The sequence below is a fragment of the Lacerta agilis genome, chromosome 11 (assembly GCF_009819535.1).
Source record: "Lacerta agilis isolate rLacAgi1 chromosome 11, rLacAgi1.pri, whole genome shotgun sequence".
Taxonomy (NCBI): domain Eukaryota; kingdom Metazoa; phylum Chordata; class Lepidosauria; order Squamata; family Lacertidae; genus Lacerta; species Lacerta agilis.
In genome coordinates, this window is record NC_046322.1 from 5762740 (window position 1) to 5780814 (window position 18075).

Consider the following 18075-nt stretch of genomic DNA (forward strand, 5'->3'; position numbering starts at 1 on the left):
AATAGCCAGCATCGTGTCCTCCATTTAGGGGAGCAGTCCTGGTATAGCGTGTTCTCCCATAGAAGAGAGCACGGGTTGCAGAAGGGTTAAAGGAGCAGCTCCCAGTTACTGGGTGGGTTTTTCGGCTTGGCCACAGCTAGGATTGGTGGGGGCGAGTTGCTGGGGAGTTGAGCATGTTGCTAATTGAATGATTGACAGTTGTTGCCTTTAAAACCTGAGTTTGTGAAACTTTGGTTTCACTTTTGCTGCGTGCAACGGATCTCCCGCCCGCCCTCCCTGAATTTAGGGAATGGTGTTTTGCTGCTTGACATTGCTATGCCTGTCATGGGGTTGTCTGCTTTGGAGCAGGAGCCTGGTACGAATTTGTCCAAGTGACTGATTGGCTTTTGTCACTGGTTTTGCCTACTGCGTAGCAAATCGTCACAACTTGTAAGGTTGGCGGTTAGGCATTGGTTAAAATTGCTTGCACTAGGGGTCAGGATAGGCTGGGCCTGCCCCTAGTAACGCTGCTTCAGGGGTATGGATAGGCTGGGCCTACCTCTGAATGCGCGGGGCAGGGGTAGGAAATTGGCTGGACCTACCCCTGAAATAAGGGTATTCTGTTAAAAGAATCCAGGGACTCTTCTTGCTTTTGTCCACCCCCACCTCAAGTGGTGGGGGGCTAGGGCCAAGCAGAGTCCTTGGGAGCATTTGGGGGAGAATCGTGGGTCGTGGCCCGTCTCCGTTTCTTCCTTAGGTGTTTACCCTTTCTGACTTCGCCCTCAAAGCGAATGTCAGCTGTCCCATGGCTGGGGGGACAGTAGTCGGAACCAATGCCTAAGCAACCACTCACATTGGCTGTATTTAAATAAAGTTGTGGCCAAAATTATGCCAAAAACCAAAACCCAAATTACTGCGTGATGTCTGAATTACTGGGGGGAGCTGGGACGGTAGCCTCGACATGCAAAAATGATAGCAAGTGACCAGTGGATTTGGCTCAGCTTTTAAAATCATAGACAGAGAAGAGACTTGTGATCCTTTGTTGCAACCATATTTATCCAAAGGCAGAGCCTTATTCTCATAGATTCTTTTTTTAAAAATGTATTTTTATTTTGCTTTTAACATAACAAACAAAAAGAAACACTCTCAAAGTAATGCATTAATAAATCAAATATACATATATATACTCCGCCGAGTATTGTGACTTCCCTCCCTTCCGTCCCTGGTTTTACACCTTCTCTTCATTCTTCCACTTTGCTAAAACCATGTTTAATTTTGAATAATTAGAATATTGTCTGTTTTGTGCTCCATTATTACATTGCAAGTATTTTATCAAAACCTGTCTGTGTTATCATGTTTTTTACAATAATTTTTAAAATAATCAATATTTTAAATAATCAATCTGCTTTAACTCTTTGGTCGCTTTGGTTTCTTATTTTCCCCGTCAATTTTCTAGGTATTCCATCAATTTTATTCTCCATTCTTCAACTGTTGGTAAATCTGTTGTTTTACACTAATAATAATATTATTAATAATAGTATTTATTTATTTAATAATAATAATAAAAAAATTCTGGCTGCTGTGGTGGCATATACCGTGTTTCTCATAAAATAAGACGTGCCTATAAAATAAGCCATGGCAGGATTTTCAAGCGTTCACAAAATATAAGACATACCCCGAAAATAAGCCGTAATGCTGGGCAGTTCTGGAGGGCGCCAAGGAAGAGGAAGAGGTCTGTCGGGTTGGCGCCCAGAACCGGATGTTGCTGCTGCTGCAGCCCCGATCCAGCAGGACCCAGCAGGAGCTGCAGACCGCGCCGCATGGATCCCCGATCCAGCGGGACGCGGCAGGAGCTGCAGCGCGCGCCGCGTGGAGCCCCGATCCAGCGGGACCCGGCAGGAGCTGCAGCGCGCGCCACGTGGATCCCCGATCCAGCCGGACCCGGCAGGAGCTGCAGCGCGCGCCGCATGGATCCCCGATCCAGCGGGACGCGGCAGGAGCTGCAGCGCGCGCCGCGTGGATCCCCGATCCAGCGGGACGCGGCAGGAGCTGCAGCGCGCGCCACGTGGATCCCCGATCCAGCCGGACCCGGCAGGAGCTGCAGCGCGCGCCGCGTGGAGCCCCGATCCAGCCGGACCCGGCAGGAGCTGCAGCGCGCGCCGCGTGGAGCCCTGAGCCAGCAGCAGCCAGCAGCAGCAGCCGCAGTGTGCGCCACGTGGAGTCCCGATCCAGCAGGACCCAGCAGGAGCTGCAGACCGCGCCGCATGGATCCCCGATCCAGCGGGACGCGGCAGGAGCTGCAGCGCGCGCCGCGTGGAGCCCCGATCCAGCGGGACCCAGCAGTGCTCTGTACGGTAGCAATTTGAATCCTCCTCCTCCTGTCGCGGCTTGGGGCGATCCGCGCGGCGCTGCTGGGCGCTTTATCAACACTTCAGCAGCAACAGCCAGTTCCGGGCTCCAAGCCATGGCAGGAAGAGGAGGAGGCTTGCCAGGTCGGCGCCCAGCAGCCCCCCGAGCCTCCGGGAGCCAGGAGGAGGAGGAGGTGGCCTGCCGGGTCGGTGCCCAGCAGGGCCGCGCGCCCCGAGCCAGCTGGACCCAGCAGCACCAATGCTGGACACAGCAGGAGGAGGCAGGCGCCCAGAACCGTACGGTACTTAATAAAAAAATAAGACACCCCCGAAAATAAGCCATAGGCTTATTTTCCTGAGTAAAATAAATATAAGACGGTGTCTTATTTTATGAGAAACACGGTAAGAACAACCTCTGATCATTTCTCATAATTTCATTTCCCACCAATCCTAACAAAAAGGCCTCTGGTAGCTTCTGGAATGTATATTGTAACATTTTTTTTAACTCATTATATATTAATTCCCAATATGTTTTAACTCTTTCACACCCCCACCACATATGATAAAAATCACCATCCTTTGTCTTACATTTCCAACATTTCTTATTACCTGTTCTATGCATTTTCGCCTATTTGGTCGGGGTGATGTACCAATGATACACCATTTTCATAAAATTTTATTCTCATGGATTCATAGAATTGTAGAGTTGCACATTGAGGTCCCCAAACCACCCCTCAATTAAATCAGACATAAATTTAAGTTTAAGGTTTTTGGCATTATTTTGGCCACAACTTTATTGTAATACAAATTATGTGAGTGGTTGCTTAGGCATTGGTTCAGACTACCTGCCCCGCTGGGGACAGAACTGACATTCATCAGTAAGGGGAAACCACTTTGGGGAGAGAATGGGAGCTGGGGGTCTGACCCTCACCTCTCCCCAAATGTTCCCAGGGGCTCTTGCGTGGCCCTGGCCCCCGACCGGAGGATACGGACAAAAGAATGGCGAGACCCTGGATTCCTTTAACGGAATTCCCTGCGCAGCAGCAGCATTGGAGGGGCAGCCACAGTCAGTTCTGACCCCTCCACCAACCAATGCCTAACCGCCAACCTTACAAGTTGTGATTAATTGCTATGCAGTAGGCGAAAACCAGATGGCACCTGCCAATCAGCCAAATGGAAAAAATTCCTACCAGGCCCCTGCCCCAAAAGCAGATGACCCCATGACAGGCATAGCAAGGTCAACGCAGAGGCCTAATAATAGGGAGGGAGGGCGGGTGATCCGATGCACGCAGCAAAGAGGAAAACGTGCTGCAAGCCAAGCAATATATAGTCCCTGGGCTGCCCATCAACAATTGCAACATAGAAATCTCCCCAACAACACCCAGGACCCAATTACAGGAGTGGCCACCTATCCTAACCCGCCCAGCAACAGAGGGGTGACTTGCTGGCCCCCACCGCAACACGTGCTCTCCATGAAGGAGAACCCGCTTTGGCAGGAATCTCGTCTAAAGTACCAATGACAGACAACCATCCAATCTCTGCTTAAAAACCCACAAGGAAGGAGACTCCACAAAATCCTGAGGCAGACAGTTCCATTGTCAAACAGCTCTTACTGTCAGAAAATTTCAGCCGTTCCCCTACACCAGAGTGCTCTGCACCTGCCCTCTTCTACAACAAAGATAGCTGGTCTTGTGCCATGTCTTTTCACTGAGCTTAGCCCACACAAGCACCAGAAATTTGAAAGCTTCTCAAGGAATGTCACGATCCTCTGCAGCCTGCGATCTTCTAGAACCTGCGCTGGAAATATCAGAGTGATGCATTTGCAACTGCAGTAACACAGAAAATCACCTGGGGCTCACCAATGATGTGAGCACTTCCTGTTCCTCCGGGGGGTGAGAACATCATTGGTCCACAGCATACGATTTCCTGCATACAGCCTCGATTGACCCGATACATACCCTGCAGAAACTGCACTCCAGTATTAGAAGAATAGATATAAATCAGAACAGTTCCTGCTGGGGAAGATAGGCTTATACTGCAGCCCCCTCCTGTAGTTAAGAGGCTATTTAAATGGCAGGTGGTGGGTCTCTGAAAATTATTAAATTTATATGCCATCTGTCTCCGAGGTGATCTGCAGCAAATTTGGGAAGCAAATCTGTTTTGACAGAGGCAGCAAAATGTCAGGGAACACTATAGATTCCTCATAAAGCATATTTGTCTTCAATCTCAAATAACGCTCTGAAATATTAATTCAATAAGCTGAATGCTGATGTTGACAATCTGATTCAGGAACCCCACAATTCATTCTTCAGATACTGCAGTTTCATAAACAAGGGAAAGCCCATGTTTCTTTGTCATCACCAGTTCCCTTATCACTGTAGATGCTACACATTTTATTTTGCTTTTTTTAGAAAAAGAATGCTTTGGTACATTTCTGTTAATCCTTGTTGGTGTCCACACTTCGATGCTTTTTAGATTCATTATCAGCGAGACAGAGATAGAGATAGATGTATAGATATAGAAAGGTTGATATCTAAAACCTTAAACAGCTCAGGACCACAATACCCAAAGGACTGCCTCTCTCCAAATGAACATACCCTGATGCTAAGATAATCTTCTGAGGCTCTTATTTATGTTCCTCCTCCACTAGAGGTCCGGAGGGTGGCAACACAAGAAAGGGCCTTTTCTGCAGTGGCTCCCCATTTGTTGAATGCTCTCCTCAGGGAGGTTTGCTGGCAAAAACATTCCTCTTCAACCAGGCCTTTGGCTGACAGACATCCAATGCCTTTTAAAAAAATGTGTTGAGGAAAGGGGCTTACTGGGTTGTTCTTGTTCTTGTTCTTCTTTTTATTTTTATTATGTATTTTGTGGGTTTTTTTTATATTCTGGATTTATGTTGAGAACCGCCCTGAGACCTGCATGCCCTCTGTTGGAAATAGGGTCATCCTATTCCATCATCATAATAGCAATATTATGTTATACGCTGGGCAGCTTCTAACATACATAAAGATGCAATAAAACATTACACATTTAAAAACTTCCTGAAATATACGCGGAGTCAAGTGTGAATTTCATGCTCTTTATTCAGCTCATAGTAGCAAGGAATGAGTCCTTCCCCAAAACGTCTGCTATATATACATTATTTACACAATGGGCCCCACATTATTGGCTAATCAGGTTGCGGATTCACTTCCTCCAGGAGCCTGATTGGCTGCTCTTGCAGGCCAATCAGGTCACTGATTCACTTCCATGTGGAGCTGGATTGGGTGGCTGCTGCAGACCAATCAGACTGCTGCATTCTGGATCCTATTGTTCTCGGACCAATCAGGATGCTGCATTCTGGATCCTATTGTTCTAGGATTCAGTTCAGTACATAATACAGGGCTGCCTTCAGATATCTTCTAAATGCTGTGTAGTTACTTATCTCATTTACTTGGGGTCGCATAACTCCATACCCTCCAACATTTCTCCGATGAAAATAGGGACGTCCTGAGAAAAAGCAGGTCTTTCTGGGGTCAAATTAGAAACCAAGATGACTTCTGCAAATCCGGGATTGTCCCTGGGAATTAGGGACACTTGGGGGGTCTGGACCTGCGGCTAAAGGATGGTATACAAATTTAATGAATAATAATTAAATAATTTTAAAATAATTTTAAAAACACACACCTTACGCTGGCCTGGTGTGCACGTTGTGTGTTGGCTTGTGTGGAGACATGCCTCCATTCAGTTCTGCTGGCTCCTAGAATCATAGAATCAAAGATTTGGAAGAGACCACAAGGGCCATCCAGTCCAACCCCCTGCCAAGCAGGAAACACCATCAAAGCATTCCTGACAGATGGCTGTCAAGCCTCTGCTTAAAGACCTCCAAAGAAGGAGACTCCACCACACTCCTTGGTAGCAAATTCCACGGCTCAGCCAGGCTCCTGTCTCCAGTGGAGTGCTGCTTAGCCTCCCCCATCCACATGTTAAATGTGCATGCAGTTGGAAGTTCCGCCCATGGCATGCCCACTGGCAGAGCTCAGAAGATAGCCTCAAAATGGGGTGTTCTGAGGGCAGGAAGAGCCCAGGGCCCACTGGATCCTGAGCTCCTGTCACAGCCAGTGCCTGCTGGCATTGAGCCTGATCTGGGACTGCTTCCTGAAGAAGCATGAAATGGGTTCAGGGATTGGTTCCAATCCGCCTGCTCCCCGTTGCCACACCTTCTGTCCCCTTGAGTGCCCGGGTTGAAGATAACAGTGGTAGCTCTCTCACTCTGCAGAGGGTTTGGATTACAACCTAAAGCAGGCACTCCTTGTTATTTTCTATTTTATTTTATTTGTCCTGCCATTTGAATCCTAGTAGCCCCATCGTCCTTGACTAGAAGTTGATGACAGTAGTGATAATGACCAACCCGTACAACGAAAAGCAACTTGATTCAATTCACTTTGGGTCTATTAGCGCAAGGAGCAAGAATCAACAGTGTCATGCAGAGAAGCTTAAAATATAAGAATTAAATAAAACAAACCAATATATTTGGTGAAGTTATAGATGTCCTTCCTGGGGTGTTAAAAGATAAGTGTGTGTGTGTGTGTGTGTGCGCGCAGGGGCGTAGCAAGGTAAATTGGTACCCGGGGGCAAAACATTTTTGTCACCCCCCCCAAGACATGGGAAGGTCAGGTGGTACCCGGTGCAGAAAATTTCTTGTCAACCCCCCCATTGATTCCCCCCTGAAAAAATTGTTTTACGTTATTTCATATTTTCTTACAAAGGAATAATAAGTAATAATAAAAAAACTTTTATTTATATCCCACCCTCCCCGGCCAAAGTCGGGCTCAGGGTGGCTAACATCAGATACATAACATTGGTATAAAATCAAACAATAATATAATTACCTCCTAAAAACATCTCAAAATCAAATTAAAGTCTAAGTAGATGGCTTTCCACAGGGTTAGGGTTGAGAACAGTAAGTGTTCGCTGAACTGAAATTTCAGCCTTCATGACATAGGAAAACAGCCGAGTGAACAGCTATTTTGGTGGAGGAGGGTCAAGATATTAACCGATATTCATGAATTTTCATATATAGCTATATAATCCCTAGTATAGTAAGATAAGACCTTCGGAGCAGGCATTTAAAAAAAATAAATAAATTCAAAAAAAATCAACCCCCCCAAAAATTGTTCCTTGATAATTTGTCACCCCCTCCATTATGGAACCCGGGGTGGCCCGCCCCCCTTGCCCCCCTTGCTACGCCCCTGTGTGTGTGTGTGTGTGTGTGTGTGTGTAAAGTAAGATCAATCAAGATAGAATAATTTTTAAAAATGCTACAATGCAGTTTTGCTTTGTTTTCATTTTGTTTTATCGAGTTCCAAGTGTTGCAAATTAATAATAAGAAAATAATAATGGCCACAGCAAACAACAAGTTAATTCAATTCACCCTGTGCCATGTCTGCTACAGTATGTAACTTGCCCCCCCCCCCCCCGGTGATATTCCTAGTGCAAGAAGCAAGAGTCAACAGGGTCATGTGGAGAAGCTTAAACAATTAAAAACACGAGATATTTGGAAGAGTTATAGATCTCCTTCCCAGAGTTCTGTAAGGTAAAATAACAAGACCCATCAGGAAAGAAGGATTAAAAAAAAACGCAACAGTTAAAAAAAAAATAACTACCAACTTTGGAGGAGAGGATTTATTCGATGCTCACCTCCAGGGCCCTGGTTTGAATCCCGACCTAACGAGACTGACCAAATGTCACTCTAATTAGATGGCGATAAAAGATCCAGCACGAAATGAATTCCGTGGTCTGAACTCAGCTCCAAGTGGACATTTGTCTTCATTACGACCTCGGCATATGCTTGGCACAGCCTCGACTTCTGTCTTTAAAGAGGCTCATAAGTTAATGAGTAGGAAGCCTGAAACATTTTGCCTGGGGTCTGGACCTCAGGCTTAGAGAACACAGTATGAGAGAGGGAGAGGGGGAGCTCATTGTGCACGCTCATTTTTTCCCCCTGCTGCTGCCACTCCAGATGGGCTTCCTGTAGTTACTTTTTTCATTTAAAATTGCTTGACAAATAGAATAGATTGTCAAGGCAATGGGCAGCCCCATTCACAGACGTGGCTCTGCTGGAACAGGAGCTGCCTGGCTCAGCTCCTTCCTCTCTTGTCTGATATTGCTCCAGTATGACCAGATATTTTATGAACCAGAGTCGGGATTCAGGGTGCAGGCATGTCTAACATCCAGACACAGAGGCCTACTGCTAATTTGAATATGCTCCAGGAATAGATAGATAGATAGATAGATAGACAGATAAATAGATAGATGATAGATAGATAGATAGATAGATAGATAGATAGATAGATAGATAGATAGATAGATGATAGATAGAGATGATAGATATAGATATAGATATAGATATAGATATAGATATAGATATAGATATACATAGATATATACAGGTGAAACTCAAAAAATTAGAATATCGTGGAAAAGTCTATTTAGATAGACAGATAAATAAATAAATAAATAAATAAATAGATGATAGATAGATAGATAGATAGATAGATGATAGATAGATAGATATAGAGATGATAGATGATAGATATAAAAAGATACATACAGGTGAAACTCAAAAAATTAGAATATTGTGGAAAACTCCATTTATGTAAGCAATTGTTTTCATTAGCTACTGGAGTTTAATATATGAGATAGACTCATGACATGCAAAGTGAGATATGTCAAGCCTTTGTGTGTTATAATTGTGATGATTATGGCGTACAGCTGATGAGAACCCCAAAGTTGAAATTGTTAATTTGGGGTCCTCATCAGCTGTACGCCATAATCATCACAATTATATACAAATAAAGGCTTCACATATCTCGCTTTGCATGTCATGAGTCTCATATTAGTTTCACCTTTTAAGTTGCATTACTGAAAGAAATGAACCTTTCCATGATATTCTATTTTTTTTGAGTTTCACCTGTAGATAGATAGATAGATAGATAGAGATGAATGATAGACTGATAGATTTAAATGTGAAATAAACAGTATTAAACAAAGAAAACAGAGATAAATGTTCTCCAAGTTTGACGCTCACCTGAAAAGTAGGTGCCCCTTAAAACATTATTAATTCTTCATTTTCTCCTTCCTATACAGAGTTCACATTCATTGAATTCCAAGCTTCCATTGTTTCCTTGTGCTTTGACAATCATTTCCCCTTGGACTTGCTTCATTCTACTTCAATTTATTCAAGACAACCAGTGATCATGTGCTGGATACGTTGACATCAAAAAAAATTGTGCAGCCTGCTGCATTTGAGTGAGGTCAGTCATAGAATCATAGAGTTGGAAGGGACCCCAAGTGTCATCTAGTCTAAGCCACTGCAATGCGGAATCACAACTGAAGCATCCATGACAGATGGCTGCCCAGCCTCTATGGAAAAACCTCTAATGAAGGAGACTCCACCACCTTTAGAGGCAGAATATTCCACTGTTGAAAAGCTCTCACCATCAGAAAGTTCTTCCTGATGTTTAGTAAAAAAAAAATCTCCTATTGTGTTTTCTTGTACTCTGGAGGGTAGGACTCGAACCAATGGCTTCAATTTGCAAGAAAGGAGATTCTGACTAAGGAAGAACTCCTGACAATAGGAGATGTTTAGAGATGGTGGACTCTTCTTCACTAGAGGTTTTTAAGCGGAGGTTAGATGTCCATCTGCCATGCATGCTTTAGTTGAGATTCCTGCATTGCATAAGATTGGACGATGACCTTTGGTGTCTCTTCCAACTCTATGATTCAATGTTTCTATTGTGAAATTTGCAGGAATAGCAGCCATTCCAGAGTGGATTAATCCAGACAAATTGTAGATAAACAAAGTAGAAAATTCTTTCCAGTAGCACCTTAGAGACCAACTGAGTTTGTTCTTGGTATGAGCTTTCGTGTGCATGCACACTTCTTCAGAATTATTCAGATATTCTTCAGGTATCTGAAGAAGTGTGCATGCACATGAAAGCTCATACCAAGAACAAACTCAGTTGGTCTCTAAGGTGCTACTAGAAAGAATTTTCTACTTTGTTTCGACTATGGCAGACCAACACGGCTACCCACCTGTAACTAAAATTGTAGGTAGTTATATCTAGATTTCTTTATGCAAGGAATTTTTGGGTCGTCCCCCCAGAGAACTCTGGGAACTCTGGAAGCACTGGGGCAGCCCAGACCACAGAGTACCTTGCAAGCTTAGGGGATCATTGATCCAATTTGTGGTACCTTGCCAATAGCACACTACCCAATTCGGATTCCATTCTACCGCCAAATAGCTCTTCCCTGAAACTCCCCTATTCTCCTCATCATTCTGGGAGAGCTGATGCACACCATCCCTTGCAGAAACATCCACCTTTCATGTGGTCAGAAAGGAGCCTACTGTGCAAAGGTGAAAGTCACATCCATTGCCTTGCCCACTTTTGCCTCTGGTCACACACATCACCCATGATGGAATTTGGCTCTCTGGCTTAAATAGATTCCCTATCTCTGTTCTAGCCCATCCCTCCCACACACAAATCAAACCATCCCTAAATGACACCCACAAAATCCCAAACATCGTTTTACACTCCCTGGATCACCCACTTGCACCAACCAGAATGGACACACAGACCTTGAGAAATGGAAATATGCCGTTCTTTGAAATCTTTCCCTGACACTACCATCTAGTCTTCACTCTCCCTTTCCCCCACCCTCTTTCTTCCCTTGTCTTTTGTTTTCCTAATTGAAATTCAGAATTCTGTAGGGGATACAGCCGATTGAGACATTAACGAGTCCGACAGCTTAGCTGTGTGGCTTATTTTTTTGTCTTGAGTAATAGATTTATTTTTGCGGGCTCCTGCTGTGTCCTCTGCCTGCTACGATGATTGTCATTAGCTGCCGTGGCTTTGCTCTAGAGAGCATAGGAGGAGGGGTGGGGAGTACGAAGGATGGGTTTGACAGTTATGTCAAAGCCACTAGAAACATCAAAAAGTTCAAAAAAAAAAATCTGCTATCAGGGCCTATCTGCTTTCCTCAAAGGAAGGAGCTGCTCATGTTATGGAAGTGGTGGGGTTTCATCCCAATGTCACTTCAGGGAACCAGGTGTCAGTGATGGGATCAAGCTGGAGGACCCAAGTCTTCTCCTTCTTCCAGCCTTTGACCCTGGTAAGCCTCCTTCCACATTGTCTTCTGCTGAAGGTCCTGTTGAATGCAGTGCCAAGATTGTTCTGCTGATTTCTCATCTCTTTTCTTCCCCTGCAAAAGAGGCTGGTTTTTTTTTTCTCTGAATCATTTGCAGGTTGCTTTCCAAGAAAGAGAATTTCCTTCATACAGCTATGTCAGGTGTGGGGAACCTGTGCTCCCCTTTGATGTTGCTGAACTACAATTCTCGTCAGACCCATAAAGAATAGCCAGTAATATCTGGATGCGACAGGTGTTCCCCAGCCCTGTTACTGTATAGAACATGGATGAGGAACCTATATCCCAGTAGATGTTGTTGGAATGCAACTCCCAGTGAGAGCCAGTGTGGTGTAGTGGTTGAGAGTGGTAGACTCATAATCTGGTGAACCGGGTTCGTGTCTCCACTCCTCCACATGCAGCTGCTGGGTGACCTTGGGCTAGTCACACTTCTTTGAGGTCTCTCAGCCCCACTCACCTCACAGAGTGTTTGGTGTGGGGGAGGAAGGGGAAGGAGAATTTTAGCCGCTTTGAGACTCCTTCGGGTAGTGATAAAGCGGGATATCAAATCCAAACTCCTCCTCCTCCTCCTCCTCCTCCTCCTCCTCCTCCTCCTCTTCCTCTTCTTCTTCTTCTTCTTCTTCTTCTTCTCCTCCTCCTCCTCCTCCTCCTCCTCCTCCTCTTCTCCCATCACCCCCAGCCAACATGGGATGATGGGGGTTGTAGTCCAGTGATGTCTGAAGTCCCACAGGGGCTTTAGAAATTATTTACAGTTTCTTTATGATTCTGGTGGGTGCATGATTGAGTTTACCTTATAGTTATGTCATGACCAAGGGTGCTCTTTCTCTCCCTCCCTCTCACTTAAACATTTTCCCAGGGCTCTGCAGCCTTGCCATCTTCCTGTACTTCCTCATCAGAATACAGGAATGTACAAAACAACCTTACACTAAGTTAGACCTTGGGTCCCTCTAGCTTAGTATCGCCTACACAGACCAATTGTAGATCTCCAGGGTTTCAGGGAGGAAGTATTTCCTGGCACTATCTGGGAATGTGAGTGATATAACCTAGGACCTTCTGCATCCAAAGCATGTGTTCCCCCCAAAAAAAAATCCTCATGAGAAGAGTGACCTCATGACATCTTCCTCTGAACTTTGTTTGAAGTGCAGGAAGCCAGGCTGACCCCTAGCATTAAGATTGCTGCACTCTCAGGTTTTAAGAGAAGTCCTTCCATTTGTTTGTTTGTTTGCTTGCTTGCTTGCTTGTTTAATAGAATAGTATTGTGGGAAGCGACCTCAAGGGTCATCTAGTCCAACCCCCTGCAGTGCAGGAATCTCAGCTAAAGCACCCATGACTGATGGCCATCCAACCTCTGCTTCAAAATGTCCAAGGATGAAGGTCCCTCCCAGGGGAGACGGTTCCACTGTCAAACATTTCTTAATGTCAGACAGTTCTTCCTGATGATTAGCTGGAATTTTCTTTCTTGTGACTTAAAATTTAAAAAGAAAACTTTCTGCACTGACTTCACTAAATTCATTTTTAAAAAAGAAAAAAAGTTGGAGAGCTGCTGAGAACTTGACACACACCCACACACACACCGGCTTCTTGCAGTTACAGGAGGGGGGGGAACAGTCAAGGGTGTCACAGAGAGCATCCTGTTCTCACTGTGGCCACCCAGCCACATTTCTCAACCACTTTGACATGTTTGTGGTGAAACATCTCCGTAACTACATCCAAATAATTAAAAGAAGGAGGAGAAGAAACCCAGTAGATCATTATGACATTTCTGAGCATAGGAGAACAGCATCAGTCGAACATGCCAGTGTCCTTTCCTAAAGCAGTGACAGATGTCGCCCTAGGGCAGTGCTGGAAGAACATTCTCACTTGGTCTCCCACCACAGCTGTCTCTCATATGGTTTCTGCGACTGGAAAGCAATTCCCTTGCAGTTGTTAGGATTTAATCAGAAGGTATGGCCCAAGACTGACAAACATGGCTTCTGTTCTCAACCTTTTGGAGACATCCGCCGGGGCTGGTGTGTGCCAATGATGTCACTGCAGGCCTTTGCAAAGTCCTAGAAGGGCCTCGTGCTGTCCTGGTCACATTCAGAAACCAGATGGAAACGTCAACAGAACTTGGCACTTCTCCTTGAAATTTCACAGGAGGTTCTCCCCAAGCAGAGCTCTCATACCTAGCCAGAATTCCACCTTGGATGTATTTCACCAGCAGCTGTATTTAGCTGCCTCTGGATCTCCTCACTGGTTTCAGTTCCAAGCAAAATTTCTAGATCATCCAATTTCAGCATATGGCTTTGGGTTGGTGTGTGTGGGCTTGCAGTTTGAGACCCACCTTTTGACCTAGATTTAATTTAAAATATGCTGTTCCAGCTGACATAGTGAGAAGCTCATCTTTAAAATAAAATAAAATAAAATACACTCCCTAATTTTGTTGGGCCCTTGTAAAGTTTCATCAGATAGACCTCAAACCGTATGATGATAACATTGAAATGCAAGTCACAAGCTTTAATTAGGTACAATCAGAAATCATGCGGTGACTTCATTAAGTATCATTAAGAATGATCAAAATATTGCTCTTAGGAAAAATACATCAAAAGCATGAATTTACACATTGATTAAACAAGATCTGCAATTTCTAAAAATCTGGTGTGAGGAGAAAAGGGGAAAAAAGAATGTAGCAAATTAAGTGCTTCTATCCTACTTAGCAACCAAGGGACTGCTTAGCAACCAGAAATGCTGGGCAGAAAAAAGATGGCAGGGTACAAATTCTCATTCCCTTTACAAATGGATAAATAAGTAAGAGATGCCAACATTGTACAATAGAAAATGACAAGGTTCTTCCCTGCCTCGGCAAGTGCAATTTCTACTTCATGAATAATGGCACATGTTTATGTGAAGTTCTGGAACACAGGAAACTGCCTAACACAAAGTCAGATTATTGGTCCACCCAGCTCAGTATCATCCACACCAGAGGTCACTAACGTGGCACCCTTCAACTGTTGATGGACTCTAACTCCCATCATCCCCGACCACTGGCCATGAGGGCTGGGGCTGATGGAAACTGGAGTCCAACAATACTTGGAGGACATTCCATTGACTACCTCTGGTCTACACTGATGGGCAACATGTAATTCCATAAGTGTCTATCATGTCACTGCTGACTGACGTAAAGCAAGTTGGTGTAAATTAAGATGGCATGAATAATAATAATAATATTTATTATGTATACCCCACCCATCTGGCTGGATTTCCCCAGCCACTCTGGGTGGCTTCCAACAAAAATCAAATACATTAAAATATCACACATTAAAAGCTTCCCTAAACAGGGCTGCCTTCAGATGTCCTCTAAATGTCTGGTAGTTATCTATCTCTTTGACATCTGAAGGGAGAGAGTTCCACAGGGTGGGCGCCACTACCGAGAAGGCCCTCTGCCTGGTTCCCTGTAGCTTTGCTTCTCGCAGTGAGGGAACCGCCAGAAGGCCCTCGGCGCTGGATCTCAGTGTCCGGGCTGAATGATGGGTGTGGAGACGCTCCTTCAGGTATAGAGGACCGAGGCCGTTTAGGGCGTTAAAGGTCAGCACCAACACTTTGAATTGTGCTCGGAAATGTACTGGGAGCCAATGTAGATCTCTTCTTAAGCTGGTGTAAAGTTATCAATTTTTCAACGCATGGCTTTGCAGAAGAAATGCTGTGCAAAATTCGGGGGGGGGGGAATGGCTTTTGGATTTTGGTTTTGTGTACTGCTTTGGAAAATGTGCACTTTGGAAAATGTGTACTGAATCGATTTTGTATACATGCCCCTAACTGAAGAACCTCCTCATGGATAACCCATTTCACATCTCTGTGTGCGTTTCACAGGAGAAGGGAGCATGCCCCTTTCTTCCCCATGCAAAAAGGCTCGTTGGTCTGGCAAATGTATGAACAAGACCTACTGAATACAAGTGGAAAGCATTAAATTGTGGTTGTTGATTGACCATTTAATCCCAGCAGGGGACTGAAAGAAACTACCACCCAAGGGCAGTTATGTGCAGAGAAGTCTGAAATCATGGTCATTGGGGGCCCTCATCAGAAGAGAAAAACATATTACAATAATTTTGCATTTTCAGAAACAAAGTACCCGGTGACACCATTAAAATGAAACTGTGCACATTCATTTAATGGGCCAGTGCCTCTCATACAGGGCTGGAACAGTCACATTCAATCTCATCTACACCACATTAAGAAGAGTTTTCTTCCCTGAGCATGTTTATTTACTGCCAGGTCTGTAGGCATAAACCACAGAACCAAGTAATAAATAATGCCTTAAAGAGCCTTTCAGACAACCTGGGTCCTGGACGACAAGCATTTCTTTACCTCAGGGCATGTGAATTCCCCTCCAAAAGGCCTCAGTGGTAATTCTCTTTCTTCCATATATCCCCAAACTGAAGAATCCTCTTTCTCTCTTTCCTTTAAATTATGTCACGTTTTAAAAAAACAAACCTGGCTTTCAGATATATAGATTGAAGCTTTCAAACCTTCACAAGAACAAACATAGCTTTTGACCGTGACAAATGTCTCCCTTCAGAAGGCTGTGGAAATGGACTCCTTGTTTGCCTTTAGGTGCTGCCATTCAAGATGGCCTCCTCCCCAAATGTCCTCGATGAGCCCAATAACCAGCCAACATAGGTGTTTTGATAATCTCTCCCTCTTCCCAGAGGGGGCCCATAAAAGTCTTTTCTCCAGTTTGGGGCCCCTCTCTCTAGTGGTTTGCCAACATCTGTGGATTTTCTGGAGGCCAGTTGAGATATATCCAAATGAGACATATCTAGGTTGATTTTTCTGCTATCCATACCTTTGGACCTCTAGTTTTGAAAATGACAGTCTTACCCGCTGTGGATTTGTTTAATCCTCTTTTCAAGCTGTCAAAGTTGATAGCTGCCAGAATTCACCATAAAGTTGTTACATTAAGTCGCTGGGCAACTCAGGGCACCCCTGAATAGATGCCAGTGTCGCGGGTTCTGGTGCAGGTCAAGTAAGTACGACCCACCTCCCTCGTTCTCTTAAATTCAGGCAGATGGCTAGAGCAGCTCAGAAGGGAACTCATGTGCAGGTACAACAGTAGAGGCCTGGCGGGAAAGCTTAAAGTCCTCTGCTGCTACATGGGAGATGGATTGAAGAAAAGGAAATATGAATTCGCCCCACCCCATAGCTTGACCAATTTTGGCTAGGAGCAGCTAGGAGCTAAGTTTAGTCATAGATCTAAATATGTGCGGACTCACACTTGCTGGCCAGCTTCCATTTTGACTTGAAATGTTTGTTTTGGGCATCTCAGAAGTACACAAAGGCAAGAAGTGGGCAGGGGGAACACCGGTCCACAATGGCACCCACCTAAGAGGCGACAGAACTGTGCTCCGGCATGCTCTGGCTGAAAAAAAAAAAAAAGACACTGGGCATCTCTACTCCCTGTGGAAGCAAATTCCATAATTCAATTACGAGCTAGGAGAAGAAGTACTGTCTTTTGTCTGTCTTGAATCTTCCAATGTTGTGCTTCATTGCATGTTCCAGATTTCTAGTATTACTGGCAGTGCGGAGATCTTCTGGAGTGTCTGACTCCCTGAAGCTCCTTGTTCCTCATATGAGGAGACCTCAAGTCTGTGGTCTGGGTAGGACTGAATCCATAGCTGTCAAGTTCTCCCTTATTTTAAGGGAAATTCCATTATGCCAAATAGGCTTCCTCATGAGAAAAGGTAAAACTTGACAGCTATGACTGAATCTGGACACCATACTGTGCACCTGACAATCATGCTCAGAGGCCTTTGAGGCACAGAAGGGTCAGTGTCTTCACTTGAATGGAGATGAACAAAACATGATGCAGTTCCAACAACAACAACAACAACAACAACAACAACAACAACAACAATAATAATTTATACCCTGCCCTCCCCAGCCAGAACCAGGCTCAGGGCGGCTAACACCAATAAAATTACAATAAAACATAAAAGAAAAGAAAAAAAAACAGTTAATTAAAATACGGGTTAAAATACAATTTAAATTGCAGCCTCATTTTAGTAGTAGCCCATAAACAAAACCATAAGGGGAGGGAAACGTAAGGGTCAGACTGAGTGCAAACCAAAGGCCAGGTGGAACAGCTCCATCTTGCAGGCCCTGCAGAAAGATGTCAAATCCTGCAGGGCCAGGGTCTCTTGTGACAGAGCGTTCCACCAAGTCGAGGCCAGTACTGAAAAGGCCCTGGCCCTAGTTGAGACAAATCTAACCACCTTGTGGCTCGGGACCTCCAAAGTGTTGTTATTTGTGGATCCTTAAGGTCCTCCATGGGACATACCAGGAAAGGCGGCCCTGTAGGTAAGAGGGTCCTAGGCCGCATAGGGCTTTAAAGATCAAAACCAGCACCTTAAAACTGACCCTGTGCTCCACCGGGAGCCAGTGCAGCTGGTAAAGCACTGGATGAATGTGGTCCCGCAGCATGGACCCCATATGGAGCCTTGCTGCAGCATTCTGCACCCGCTGCACTGGCTCCCGGTGGAGTACAGGGTCAGGTATAAGGGTGCTGGTTTTGAGCTTTAAGGGTTTA